Below are 12,392 nucleotides of genomic sequence, written 5' to 3'. Positions count from 1 at the left end.
AAATGAAAGATTACCTCCGTTCCACATCAGCTACACGACGTCACCATGTGTCTCCATGCCGCCAAAGCGAACGAACGGTCAGCGGCTCTACCGAGACCAGGTTGGCCAGGGACGCAGCACTCTTTCTGGCGCAGCAGCTCGGGCCCCTTCAGCTCTCCCGCTCTTTAACATTCAAACCTCTTAGTCGCAACCCGGCTCCTTCTTAGTCCCAACCCTTGGGGCAAAACCAACTTATCATCGGAGTCGCGCAGAACCCGTGCCCCACCGGCACCCTGGGCTTCTTCCAAGACCACCCACGCCGGACTGCTCCTCCGTCTCGGGAAGTGGGTTTTATCCACGAAAGCTCACGTCCACGTACAACAGTCGGCTTCGAGGGGCCCCCGAGGTATCCCTTTCGGGCTTTTCCGTTCTCCTGGAATTGAATAGCTAATTAATTTAGCTTGCTCCTCTTCTTTTCCATGGCGCTTGCACAGACTAAGAGGGCTAGCTGTCCGAACCGGACAGCTTCCTGGGTGGGTCGTCTTCGCAGCCCTCCTTCTGCAGGCGGGCTGAGAGCGGGGTTTTCCTCTTTCGAGCTGTGCAGAGTCGAACTGCCAGCGCTGGTCTCGCCGTCTCCTGTCCTTCTTCTCCGCCCCGCGGGCAGGCTCCTAAGCCACCTTGCCCCCGCCCCTGCAAAAGAGGAAGGGCGAGCCCTTGGCGGCAGCAAAAGGCCATCGAGGAAGCAAAAGCCTACAGCACCCGGTATTCCCAGGCGGTCTCCCATCCAAGTACTAACCAGGCCCGACCCTGCTTAGCTTCCGAGATCAGACGAGATCGGGCGTGTTCAGGGTGGTATGGCCGTAGGCAGAGGGACTGCTCTCTTTGCCTCTCTTCAAGGCGAAACCGCCCGGCCAAGCCCCAGACGTACGTACCTCGGCCTCACCTCTGACCTTTCACTGCCCACGGAACCCTCCTGGGGATTCTGCCTATGCCTACGGAACCAGAAAAAATTCTTCCTAGTCTTCTACCGACCACTGACTTGACTGACCCGCCTCCTCATCCAACCTGCAATCACGCACCCACAAAGTGGCTCCCCTCTCATTCACAACGCTCCAACACAACACCCCCCACTCGACCACAACAACAACATCCTGCCATTTCACTCCCCTACACCTACCAAACACCAAACCGCCAGGGGCTGCTTCTACAATTTCACACCTCGCCTCTCCTTTTCACTTTCGCATTCAGACCAACTTCCAAGATCTCCTCCTCCCCTGGCCTGGCCAGACACAACAAGCAACAAGCGCCTCCACATGCGGACTCTTCCAAAACCGAAAATGAAAGATTACCTCCGTTCCACATCAGCTACACGACGTCACCATGTGTCTCCATGCCGCCAAAGCGAACGAACGGTCAGCGGCTCTACCGAGACCAGGTTGGCCAGGGACGCAGCACTCTTTCTGGCGCAGCAGCTCGGGCCCCTTCAGCTCTCCCGCTCTTTAACATTCAAACCTCTTAGTCGCAACCCCGCTCCTTCTTAGTCCCAACCCTTCGGGCAAAACCAACTTATCATCGGAGTCGCGCAGAACCCATGCCCCACCGGCACCCTGGGCTTCTTCCAAGACCACCGACGCCGGACTGCTCCTCCGTCTCGGGAAGTGGGTTTTATCCACGAAAGCTCACGTCCACGTACAACAGTCGGTTTCGAGGGGACCACGAGGTATCCCTTTCGGGCTTTTCCGTTCTCCTGGAATTGAATAGCTAATTAATTTAGCTTGCTCCTCTTCTTTTCCATGGCGCTTGCACAGACTAAGAGGGCTAGCTGTCCGAACCGGACAGCTTCCTGGGTGGGTCGTCTTCGCAGCCCTCCTTCTGCAGGCGGGCTGAGAGCGGGGTTTTCCTCTTTCGAGCTGTGCAGAGTCGAACTGCCAGCGCTGGTCTCGCCGTCTCCTGTCCTTCTTCTCCGCCCCGCGGGCAGGCTCCTAAGCCACCTTGCCCCCGCCCCTGCAAAAGAGGAAGGGCGAGCCCTTGGCGGCAGCAAAAGGCCATCGAGGAAGCAAAAGCCTACAGCACCCGGTATTCCCAGGCGGTCTCCCATCCAAGTACTAACCAGGCCCGACCCTGCTTAGCTTCCGAGATCAGACGAGATCGGGCGTGTTCAGGGTGGTATGGCCGTAGGCAGAGGGACTGCTCTCTTTGCCTCTCTTCAAGGCGAAACCGCCCGGCCAAGCCCCAGACGTACGTACCTCGGCCTCACCTCTGACCTTTCACTGCCCACGGAACCCTCCTGCGGATTCTGCCTATGCCTACGGAACCAGAAAAAATTCTTCCTAGTCTTCTACCGACCACTGACTTGACTGACCCGCCTCCTCATCCAACCTGCAACCACGCACCCACAAAGTGGCTCCCCTCTCATTCACAACGCTCCAACACAACACCCCCACTCGACCACAACAACAACATCCTGCCATTTCACTCCCCTACACCTACCAAACACCAAACCGCCAGGGGCTGCTTCTACAATTTCACACCTCGCCTCTCCTTTTCACTTTCGCATTCAGACCAACTTCCAAGATCTCCTCCTCCCCTGGCCTGGCCAGACACAACAAGCAACAAGCGCCTCCACATGCGGACTCTTCCAAAACCGAAAATGAAAGATTACCTCCGTTCCACATCACCTACACGACGTCACCATGTGTCTCCATGCCGCCAAAGCGAACGAACGGTCAGCGGCTCTACCGAGACCAGGTTGGCCAGGGACGCAGCACTCTTTCTGGCGCAGCAGCTCGGGCCCCTTCAGCTCTCCCGCTCTTTAAGATTCAAACCTCTTAGTCGCAACCCCGCTCCTTCTTAGTCCCAACCCTTCGGGCAAAACCAACTTATCATCGGAGTCGCGCAGAACCCGTGCCCCACCGGCACCCTGGGCTTCTTCCAAGACCACCCACGCCGGACTGCTCCTCCGTCTCGGGAAGTGGGTTTTATCCACGAAAGCTCACGTCCACGTACAACAGTTGGCTTCGAGGGGCCCCCGAGGTATCCCTTTCGGGCTTTTCCGTTCTCCTGGAATTGAATAGCTAATTAATTTAGCTTGCTCCTCTTCTTTTCCATGGCGCTTGCACAGACTAAGAGGGCTAGCTGTCCGAACCGGACAGCTTCCTGGGTGGGTCGTCTTCGCAGCCCTCCTTCTGCAGGCGGGCTGAGAGCGGGGTTTTCCTCTTTCGAGCTGTGCAGAGTCGAACTGCCAGCGCTGGTCTCGCCGTCTCCTGTCCTTCTTCTCCGCCCCGCGGGCAGGCTCCTAAGCCACCTTGCCCCCGCCCCTGCAAAAGAGGAAGGGCGAGCCCTTGGCGGCAGCAAAAGGCCATCGAGGAAGCAAAAGCCTACAGCACCCGGTATTCCCAGGCGGTCTCCCATCCAAGTACTAACCAGGCCCGACCCTGCTTAGCTTCCGAGATCAGACGAGATCGGGCGTGTTCAGGGTGGTATGGCCGTAGGCAGAGGGACTGCTCTCTTTGCCTCTCTTCAAGGCGAAACCGCCCGGCCAAGCCCCAGACGTACGTACCTCGGCCTCACCTCTGACCTTTCACTGCCCACGGAACCCTCCTGCGGATTCTGCCTACGCCTACGGAACCAGAAAAAATTCTTCCTAGTCTTCTACCGACCACTGACTTGACTGACCCGCCTCCTCATCCAACCTGCAACCACGCACCCACAAAGTGGCTCCCCTCTCATTCACAACGCTCCAACACAACACCCCCCACTCGACCACAACAACAACATCCTGCCATTTCACTCCCCTACACCTACCAAACACCAAACCGCCAGGGGCTGCTTCTACAATTTCACACCTCGCCTCTCCTTTTCACTTTCGCATTCAGACCAACTTCCAAGATCTCCTCCTCCCCTGGCCTGGCCAGACACAACAAGCAACAAGCGCCTCCACATGCGGACTCTTCCAAAACCGAAAATGAAAGATTACCTCCGTTCCACATCAGCTACACGACGTCACCATGTGTCTCCATGCCGCCAAAGCGAACGAACGGTCAGCGGCTCTACCGAGACCAGGTTGGCCAGGGACGCAGCACTCTTTCTGGCGCAGCAGCTCGGGCCCCTTCAGCTCTACCGCTCTTTAACATTCAAACCTCTTAGTCGCAACCCCGCTCCTTCTTAGTCCCAACCCTTCGGGCAAAACCAACTTATCATCGGAGTCGCGCAGAACCCGTGCCCCACCGGCACCCTGGGCTTCTTCCAAGACCACCCACGCCGGACTGCTCCTCCGTCTCGGGAAGTGGGTTTTATCCACGAAAGCTCACGTCCACGTACAACAGTTGGCTTCGAGGGGCCCCCGAGGTATCCCTTTCGGGCTTTTCCGTTCTCCTGGAATTGAATAGCTAATTAATTTAGCTTGCTCCTCTTCTTTTCCATGGCGCTTGCACAGACTAAGAGGGCTAGCTGTCCGAACCGGACAGCTTCCTGGGTGGGTCGTCTTCGCAGCCCTCCTTCTGCAGGCGGGCTGAGAGCGGGGTTTTCCTCTTTCGAGCTGTGCAGAGTCGAACTGCCAGCGCTGGTCTCGCCGTCTCCTGTCCTTCTTCTCCGCCCCGCGGGCAGGCTCCTAAGCCACCTTGCCCCCGCCCCTGCAAAAGAGGAAGGGCGAGCCCTTGGCGGCAGCAAAAGGCCATCGAGGAAGCAAAAGCCTACAGCACCCGGTATTCCCAGGCGGTCTCCCATCCAAGTACTAACCAGGCCCGACCCTGCTTAGCTTCCGAGATCAGACGAGATCGGGCGTGTTCAAGGTGGTATGGCCGTAGGCAGAGGGACTGCTCTCTTTGCCTCTCTTCAAGGCGAAACCGCCCGGCCAAGCCCCAGACGTACGTACCTCGGCCTCACCTCTGACCTTTCACTGCCCACGGAACCCTCCTGGGGATTCTGCCTATGCCTACGGAACCAGAAAAAATTCTTCCTAGTCTTCTACCGACCACTGACTTGACTGACCCGCCTCCTCATCCAACCTGCAACCACGCACCCACAAAGTGGCTCCCCTCTCATTCACAACGCTCCAACACAACACCCCCCACTCGACCACAACAACAACATCCTGCCATTTCACTCCCCTACACCTACCAAACACCAAACCGCCAGGGGCTGCTTCTACAATTTCACACCTCGCCTCTCCTTTTCACTTTCGCATTCAGACCAACTTCCAAGATCTCCTCCTCCCCTGGCCTGGCCAGACACAACAAGCAACAAGCGCCTCCACATGCGGACTCTTCCAAAACCGAAAATGAAAGATTACCTCCGTTCCACATCAGCTACACGACGTCACCATGTGTCTCCATGCCGCCAAAGCGAACGAACGGTCAGCGGCTCTACCGAGACCAGGTTGGCCAGGGACGCAGCACTCTTTCTGGCGCAGCAGCTCGGGCCCCTTCAGCTCTCCCGCTCTTTAAGATTCAAACCTCTTAGTCGCAACCCCGCTCCTTCTTAGTCCCAACCCTTCGGGCAAAACCAACTTATCATCGGAGTCGCGCAGAACCCGTGCCCCACCGGCACCCTGGGCTTCTTCCAAGACCACCCACGCCGGACTGCTCCTCCGTCTCGGGAAGTGGGTTTTATCCACGAAAGCTCACGTCCACGTACAACAGTTGGCTTCGAGGGGCCCCCGAGGTATCCCTTTCGGGCTTTTCCGTTCTCCTGGAATTGAATAGCTAATTAATTTAGCTTGCTCCTCTTCTTTTCCATGGCGCTTGCACAGACTAAGAGGGCTAGCTGTCCGAACCGGACAGCTTCCTGGGTGGGTCGTCTTCGCAGCCCTCCTTCTGCAGGCGGGCTGAGAGCGGGGTTTTCCTCTTTCGAGTTGTGCAGAGTCGAACTGCCAGCGCTGGTCTCGCCGTCTCCTGTCCTTCTTCTCCGCCCCGCGGGCAGGCTCCTAAGCCACCTTGCCCCCGCCCCTGCAAAAGAGGAAGGGCGAGCCCTTGGCGGCAGCAAAAGGCCATCGAGGAAGCAAAAGCCTACAGCACCCGGTATTCCCAGGCGGTCTCCCATCCAAGTACTAACCAGGCCCGACCCTGCTTAGCTTCCGAGATCAGACGAGATCGGGCGTGTTCAGGGTGGTATGGCCGTAGGCAGAGGGACTGCTCTCTTTGCCTCTCTTCAAGGCGAAACCGCCCGGCCAAGCCCCAGACGTACGTACCTCGGCCTCACCTCTGACCTTTCACTGCCCACGGAACCCTCCTGGGGATTCTGCCTACGCCTACGGAACCAGAAAAAATTCTTCCTAGTCTTCTACCGACCACTGACTTGACTGACCCGCCTCCTCATCCAACCTGCAACCACGCACCCACAAAGTGGCTCCCCTCTCATTCACAACGCTCCAACACAACACCCCCCACTCGACCACAACAACAACATCCTGCCATTTCACTCCCCTACACCTACCAAACACCAAACCGCCAGGGGCTGCTTCTACAATTTCACACCTCGCCTCTCCTTTTCACTTTCGCATTCAGACCAACTTCCAAGATCTCCTCCTCCCCTGGCCTGGCCAGACACAACAAGCAACAAGCGCCTCCACATGCGGACTCTTCCAAAACCGAAAATGAAAGATTACCTCCGTTCCACATCAGCTACACGACGTCACCATGTGTCTCCATGCCGCCAAAGCGAACGAACGGTCAGCGGCTCTACCGAGACCAGGTTGGCCAGGGACGCAGCACTCTTTCTGGCGCAGCAGCTCGGGCCCCTTCAGCTCTCCCGCTCTTTAAGATTCAAACCTCTTAGTCGCAACCCCGCTCCTTCTTAGTCCCAACCCTTCGGGCAAAACCAACTTATCATCGGAGTCGCGCAGAACCCGTGCCCCACCGGCACCCTGGGCTTCTTCCAAGACCACCCACGCCGGACTGCTCCTCCGTCTCGGGAAGTGGGTTTTATCCACGAAAGCTCACGTCCACGTACAACAGTTGGCTTCGAGGGGCCCCCGAGGTATCCCTTTCGGGCTTTTCCGTTCTCCTGGAATTGAATAGCTAATTAATTTAGCTTGCTCCTCTTCTTTTCCATGGCGCTTGCACAGACTAAGAGGGCTAGCTGTCCGAACCGGACAGCTTCCTGGGTGGGTCGTCTTCGCAGCCCTCCTTCTGCAGGCGGGCTGAGAGCGGGGTTTTCCTCTTTCGAGTTGTGCAGAGTCGAACTGCCAGCGCTGGTCTCGCCGTCTCCTGTCCTTCTTCTCCGCCCCGCGGGCAGGCTCCTAAGCCACCTTGCCCCCGCCCCTGCAAAAGAGGAAGGGCGAGCCCTTGGCGGCAGCAAAAGGCCATCGAGGAAGCAAAAGCCTACAGCACCCGGTATTCCCAGGCGGTCTCCCATCCAAGTACTAACCAGGCCCGACCCTGCTTAGCTTCCGAGATCAGACGAGATCGGGCGTGTTCAGGGTGGTATGGCCGTAGGCAGAGGGACTGCTCTCTTTGCCTCTCTTCAAGGCGAAACCGCCCGGCCAAGCCCCAGACGTACGTACCTCGGCCTCACCTCTGACCTTTCACTGCCCACGGAACCCTCCTGGGGATTCTGCCTACGCCTACGGAACCAGAAAAAATTCTTCCTAGTCTTCTACCGACCACTGACTTGACTGACCCGCCTCCTCATCCAACCTGCAACCACGCACCCACAAAGTGGCTCCCCTCTCATTCACAACGCTCCAACACAACACCCCCCACTCGACCACAACAACAACATCCTGCCATTTCACTCCCCTACACCTACCAAACACCAAACCGCCAGGGGCTGCTTCTACAATTTCACACCTCGCCTCTCCTTTTCACTTTCGCATTCAGACCAACTTCCAAGATCTCCTCCTCCCCTGGCCTGGCCAGACACAACAAGCAACAAGCGCCTCCACATGCGGACTCTTCCAAAACCGAAAATGAAAGATTACCTCCGTTCCACATCAGCTACATGACGTCACCATGTGTCTCCATGCCGCCAAAGCGAACGAACGGTCAGCGGCTCTACCGAGACCAGGTTGGCCAGGGACGCAGCACTCTTTCTGGCGCAGCAGCTCGGGCCCCTTCAGCTCTCCCGCTCCTTAACATTCAAACCTCTTAGTCGCAACCCCGCTCCTTCTTAGTCCCAACCCTTCGGGCAAAACCAACTTATCATCGGAGTCGCGCAGAACCCGTGCCCCACCGGCACCCTGGGCTTCTTCCAAGACCACCCACGCCGGACTGCTCCTCCGTCTCGGGAAGTGGGTTTTATCCACGAAAGCTCACGTCCACGTACAACAGTTGGCTTCGAGGGGCCCCCGAGGTATCCCTTTCGGGCTTTTCCGTTCTCCTGGAATTGAATAGCTAATTAATTTAGCTTGCTCCTCTTCTTTTCCATGGCGCTTGCACAGACTAAGAGGGCTAGCTCTCCGAACCGGACAGCTTCCTGGGTGGGTCGTCTTCGCAGCCCTCCTTCTGCAGGCGGGCTGAGAGCGGGGTTTTCCTCTTTCGAGCTGTGCAGAGTCGAACTGCCAGCGCTGGTCTCGCCGTCTCCTGTCCTTCTTCTCCGCCCCGCGGGCAGGCTCCTAAGCCACCTTGCCCCCGCCCCTGCAAAAGAGGAAGGGCGAGCCCTTGGCGGCAGCAAAAGGCCATCGAGGAAGCAAAAGCCTACAGCACCCGGTATTCCCAGGCGGTCTCCCATCCAAGTACTAACCAGGCCCGACCCTGCTTAGCTTCCGAGATCAGACGAGATCGGGCGTGTTCAGGGTGGTATGGCCGTAGGCAGAGGGACTGCTCTCTTTGCCTCTCTTCAAGGCGAAACCGCCCGGCCAAGCCCCAGACGTACGTACCTCGGCCTCACCTCTGACCTTTCACTGCCCACGGAACCCTCCTGCGGATTCTGCCTATGCCTACGGAACCAGAAAAAATTATTCCTAGTCTTCTACCGACCACTGACTTGACTGACCCGCCTCCTCATCCAACCTGCAACCACGCACCCACAAAGTGGCTCCCCTCTCATTCACAACGCTCCAACACAACACCCCCACTCGACCACAACAACAACATCCTGCCATTTCACTCCCCTACACCTACCAAACACCAAACCGCCAGGGGCTGCTTCTACAATTTCACACCTCGCCTCTCCTTTTCACTTTCGCATTCAGACCAACTTCCAAGATCTCCTCCTCCCCTGGCCTGGCCAGACACAACAAGCAACAAGCGCCTCCACATGCGGACTCTTCCAAAACCGAAAATGAAAGATTACCTCCGTTCCACATCACCTACACGACGTCACCATGTGTCTCCATGCCGCCAAAGCGAACGAACGGTCAGCGGCTCTACCGAGACCAGGTTGGCCAGGGACGCAGCACTCTTTCTGGCGCAGCAGCTCGGGCCCCTTCAGCTCTCCCGCTCTTTAACATTCAAACCTCTTAGTCGCAACCCCGCTCCTTCTTAGTCCCAACCCTTCGGGCAAAACCAACTTATCATCGGAGTCGCGCAGAACCCGTGCACCACCGGCACCCTCGGCTTCTTCCAAGACCACCCACGCCGGACTGCTCCTCCGTCTCGGGAAGTGGGTTTTATCCACGAAAGCTCACGTCCACGTACAACAGTTGGCTTCGAGGGGCCCCCGAGGTATCCCTTTCGGGCTTTTCCGTTCTCCTGGAATTGAATAGCTAATTAATTTAGCTTGCTCCTCTTCTTTTCCATGGCGCTTGCACAGACTAAGAGGGCTAGCTGTCCGAACCGGACAGCTTCCTGGGTGGGTCGTCTTCGCAGCCCTCCTTCTGCAGGCGGGCTGAGAGCGGGGTTTTCCTCTTTCGAGCTGTGCAGAGTCGAACTGCCAGCGCTGGTCTCGCCGTCTCCTGTCCTTCTTCTCCGCCCCGCGGGCAGGCTCCTAAGCCACCTTGCCCCCGCCCCTGCAAAAGAGGAAGGGCGAGCCCTTGGCGGCAGCAAAAGGCCATCGAGGAAGCAAAAGCCTACAGCACCCGGTATTCCCAGGCGGTCTCCCATCCAAGTACTAACCAGGCCCGACCCTGCTTAGCTTCCGAGATCAGACGAGATCGGGCGTGTTCAGGGTGGTATGGCCGTAGGCAGAGGGACTGCTCTCTTTGCCTCTCTTCAAGGCGAAACCACCCGGCCAAGCCCCAGACGTACGTACCTCGGCCTCACCTCTGACCTTTCACTGCCCACGGAACCCTCCTGCGGATTCTGCCTATGCCTACGGAACCAGAAAAAATTCTTCCTAGTCTTCTACCGACCACTGACTTGACTGACCCGCCTCCTCATCCAACCTGCAACCACGCACCCACAAAGTGGCTCCCCTCTCATTCACAACGCTCCAACACAACACCCCCCACTCGACCACAACAACAACATCCTGCCATTTCACTCCCCTACACCTACCAAACACCAAACCGCCAGGGGCTGCTTCTACAATTTCACACCTCGCCTCTCCTTTTCACTTTCGCATTCAGACCAACTTCCAAGATCTCCTCCTCCCCTGGCCTGGCCAGACACAACAAGCAACAAGCGCCTCCACATGCGGACTCTTCCAAAACCGAAAATGAAAGATTACCTCCGTTCCACATCAGCTACACGACGTCACCATGTGTCTCCATGCCGCCAAAGCGAACGAACGGTCAGCGGCTCTACCGAGACCAGGTTGGCCAGGGACGCAGCACTCTTTCTGGCGCAGCAGCTCGGGCCCCTTCAGCTCTCCCGCTCTTTAACATTCAAACCTCTTAGTCGCAACCCCGCTCCTTCTTAGTCCCAACCCTTCGGGCAAAACCAACTTATCATCGGAGTCGCGCAGAACCCGTGCCCCACCGGCACCCTGGGCTTCTTCCAAGACCACCCACGCCGGACTGCTCCTCCGTCTCGGGAAGTGGGTTTTATCCACGAAAGCTCACGTCCACGTACAACAGTTGGCTTCGAGGGGCCCCCGAGGTATCCCTTTCGGGCTTTTCCGTTCTCCTGGAATTGAATAGCTAATTAATTTAGCTTGCTCCTCTTCTTTTCCATGGCGCTTGCACAGACTAAGAGGGCTAGCTCTCCGAACCGGACAGCTTCCTGGGTGGGTCGTCTTCGCAGCCCTCCTTCTGCAGGCGGGCTGAGAGCGGGGTTTTCCTCTTTCGAGCTGTGCAGAGTCGAACTGCCAGCGCTGGTCTCGCCGTCTCCTGTCCTTCTTCTCCGCCCCGCGGGCAGGCTCCTAAGCCACCTTGCCCCCGCCCCTGCAAAAGAGGAAGGGCGAGCCCTTGGCGGCAGCAAAAGGCCATCGAGGAAGCAAAAGCCTACAGCACCCGGTATTCCCAGGCGGTCTCCCATCCAAGTACTAACCAGGCCCGACCCTGCTTAGCTTCCGAGATCAGACGAGATCGGGCGTGTTCAGGGTGGTATGGCCGTAGGCAGAGGGACTGCTCTCTTTGCCTCTCTTCAAGGCGAAACCGCCCGGCCAAGCCCCAGACGTACGTACCTCGGCCTCACCTCTGACCTTTCACTGCCCACGGAACCCTCCTGGGGATTCTGCCTATGCCTACGGAACCAGAAAAAATTCTTCCTAGTCTTCTACCGACCACTGACTTGACTGACCCGCCTCCTCATCCAACCTGCAACCACGCACCCACAAAGTGGCTCCCCTCTCATTCACAACGCTCCAACACAACACCCCCCACTCGACCACAACAACAACATCCTGCCATTTCACTCCCCTACACCTACCAAACACCAAACCGCCAGGGGCTGCTTCTACAATTTCACACCTCGCCTCTCCTTTTCACTTTCGCATTCAGACCAACTTCCAAGATCTCCTCCTCCCCTGGCCTGGCCAGACACAACAAGCAACAAGCGCCTCCACATGCGGACTCTTCCAAAACCGAAAATGAAAGATTACCTCCGTTCCACATCACCTACACGACGTCACCATGTGTCTCCATGCCGCCAAAGCGAACGAACGGTCAGCGGCTCTACCGAGACCAGGTTGGCCAGGGACGCAGCACTCTTTCTGGCGCAGCAGCTCGGGCCCCTTCAGCTCTCCCGCTCTTTAAGATTCAAACCTCTTAGTCGCAACCCCGCTCCTTCTTAGTCCCAACCCTTCGGGCAAAACCAACTTATCATCGGAGTCGCGCAGAACCCGTGCACCACCGGCACCCTCGGCTTCTTCCAAGACCACCCACGCCGGACTGCTCCTCCGTCTCGGGAAGTGGGTTTTATCCACGAAAGCTCACGTCCACGTACAACAGTTGGCTTCGAGGGGCCCCCGAGGTATCCCTTTCGGGCTTTTCCGTTCTCCTGGAATTGAATAGCTAATTAATTTAGCTTGCTCCTCTTCTTTTCCATGGCGCTTGCACAGACTAAGAGGGCTAGCTGTCCGAACCGGACAGCTTCCTGGGTGGGTCGTCTTCGCAGCCCTCCTTCTGCAGGCGGGCTGAGAGCGGGGTTTTCCTC

At 57.6% G+C, this 12,392-nt stretch overlaps 9 non-coding genes across 9 annotated transcripts; all 9 read right to left on the bottom strand.

The window, feature by feature from the left end:
* Positions 1 to 726: 726 nt before the first annotated feature.
* LOC144583958 (5S ribosomal RNA) lies at positions 727 to 845 on the bottom strand. Its single transcript, XR_013537896.1, has one exon. It is a non-coding gene; the product is annotated as a 5S ribosomal RNA (ribosomal RNA).
* Positions 846 to 2,040: 1,195 nt separating this feature from the next.
* Positions 2,041 to 2,159, bottom strand: LOC144583956 (5S ribosomal RNA). The gene has a single exon (XR_013537894.1). It is a non-coding gene; the product is annotated as a 5S ribosomal RNA (ribosomal RNA).
* A 1,194-nt stretch (positions 2,160 to 3,353) lies between these two features.
* LOC144583955 (5S ribosomal RNA) lies at positions 3,354 to 3,472 on the bottom strand. Its single transcript, XR_013537893.1, has one exon. It is a non-coding gene; the product is annotated as a 5S ribosomal RNA (ribosomal RNA).
* Positions 3,473 to 4,667: 1,195 nt separating this feature from the next.
* On the bottom strand, positions 4,668 to 4,786 carry LOC144583889 (5S ribosomal RNA). Its single transcript, XR_013537834.1, has one exon. It is a non-coding gene; the product is annotated as a 5S ribosomal RNA (ribosomal RNA).
* A 1,195-nt stretch (positions 4,787 to 5,981) lies between these two features.
* Positions 5,982 to 6,100, bottom strand: LOC144583954 (5S ribosomal RNA). The gene has a single exon (XR_013537892.1). It is a non-coding gene; the product is annotated as a 5S ribosomal RNA (ribosomal RNA).
* Positions 6,101 to 7,295: 1,195 nt separating this feature from the next.
* On the bottom strand, positions 7,296 to 7,414 carry LOC144583953 (5S ribosomal RNA). The gene has a single exon (XR_013537891.1). It is a non-coding gene; the product is annotated as a 5S ribosomal RNA (ribosomal RNA).
* Positions 7,415 to 8,609: 1,195 nt separating this feature from the next.
* On the bottom strand, positions 8,610 to 8,728 carry LOC144583952 (5S ribosomal RNA). The gene has a single exon (XR_013537890.1). It is a non-coding gene; the product is annotated as a 5S ribosomal RNA (ribosomal RNA).
* Positions 8,729 to 9,922: 1,194 nt separating this feature from the next.
* LOC144583951 (5S ribosomal RNA) lies at positions 9,923 to 10,041 on the bottom strand. Its single transcript, XR_013537889.1, has one exon. It is a non-coding gene; the product is annotated as a 5S ribosomal RNA (ribosomal RNA).
* A 1,195-nt stretch (positions 10,042 to 11,236) lies between these two features.
* Positions 11,237 to 11,355, bottom strand: LOC144583950 (5S ribosomal RNA). Its single transcript, XR_013537888.1, has one exon. It is a non-coding gene; the product is annotated as a 5S ribosomal RNA (ribosomal RNA).
* Between the last annotated feature and the right edge of the window lie 1,037 nt (positions 11,356 to 12,392).

The sequence above is a fragment of the Pogona vitticeps genome, chromosome 6 (genome assembly GCF_051106095.1).
Source record: "Pogona vitticeps strain Pit_001003342236 chromosome 6, PviZW2.1, whole genome shotgun sequence".
NCBI lineage: Eukaryota > Metazoa > Chordata > Lepidosauria > Squamata > Agamidae > Pogona > Pogona vitticeps.
The sequence above is the reverse complement of the archived record's forward strand: the minus strand, read 5'-3'. Positions and strand labels throughout refer to the sequence as shown.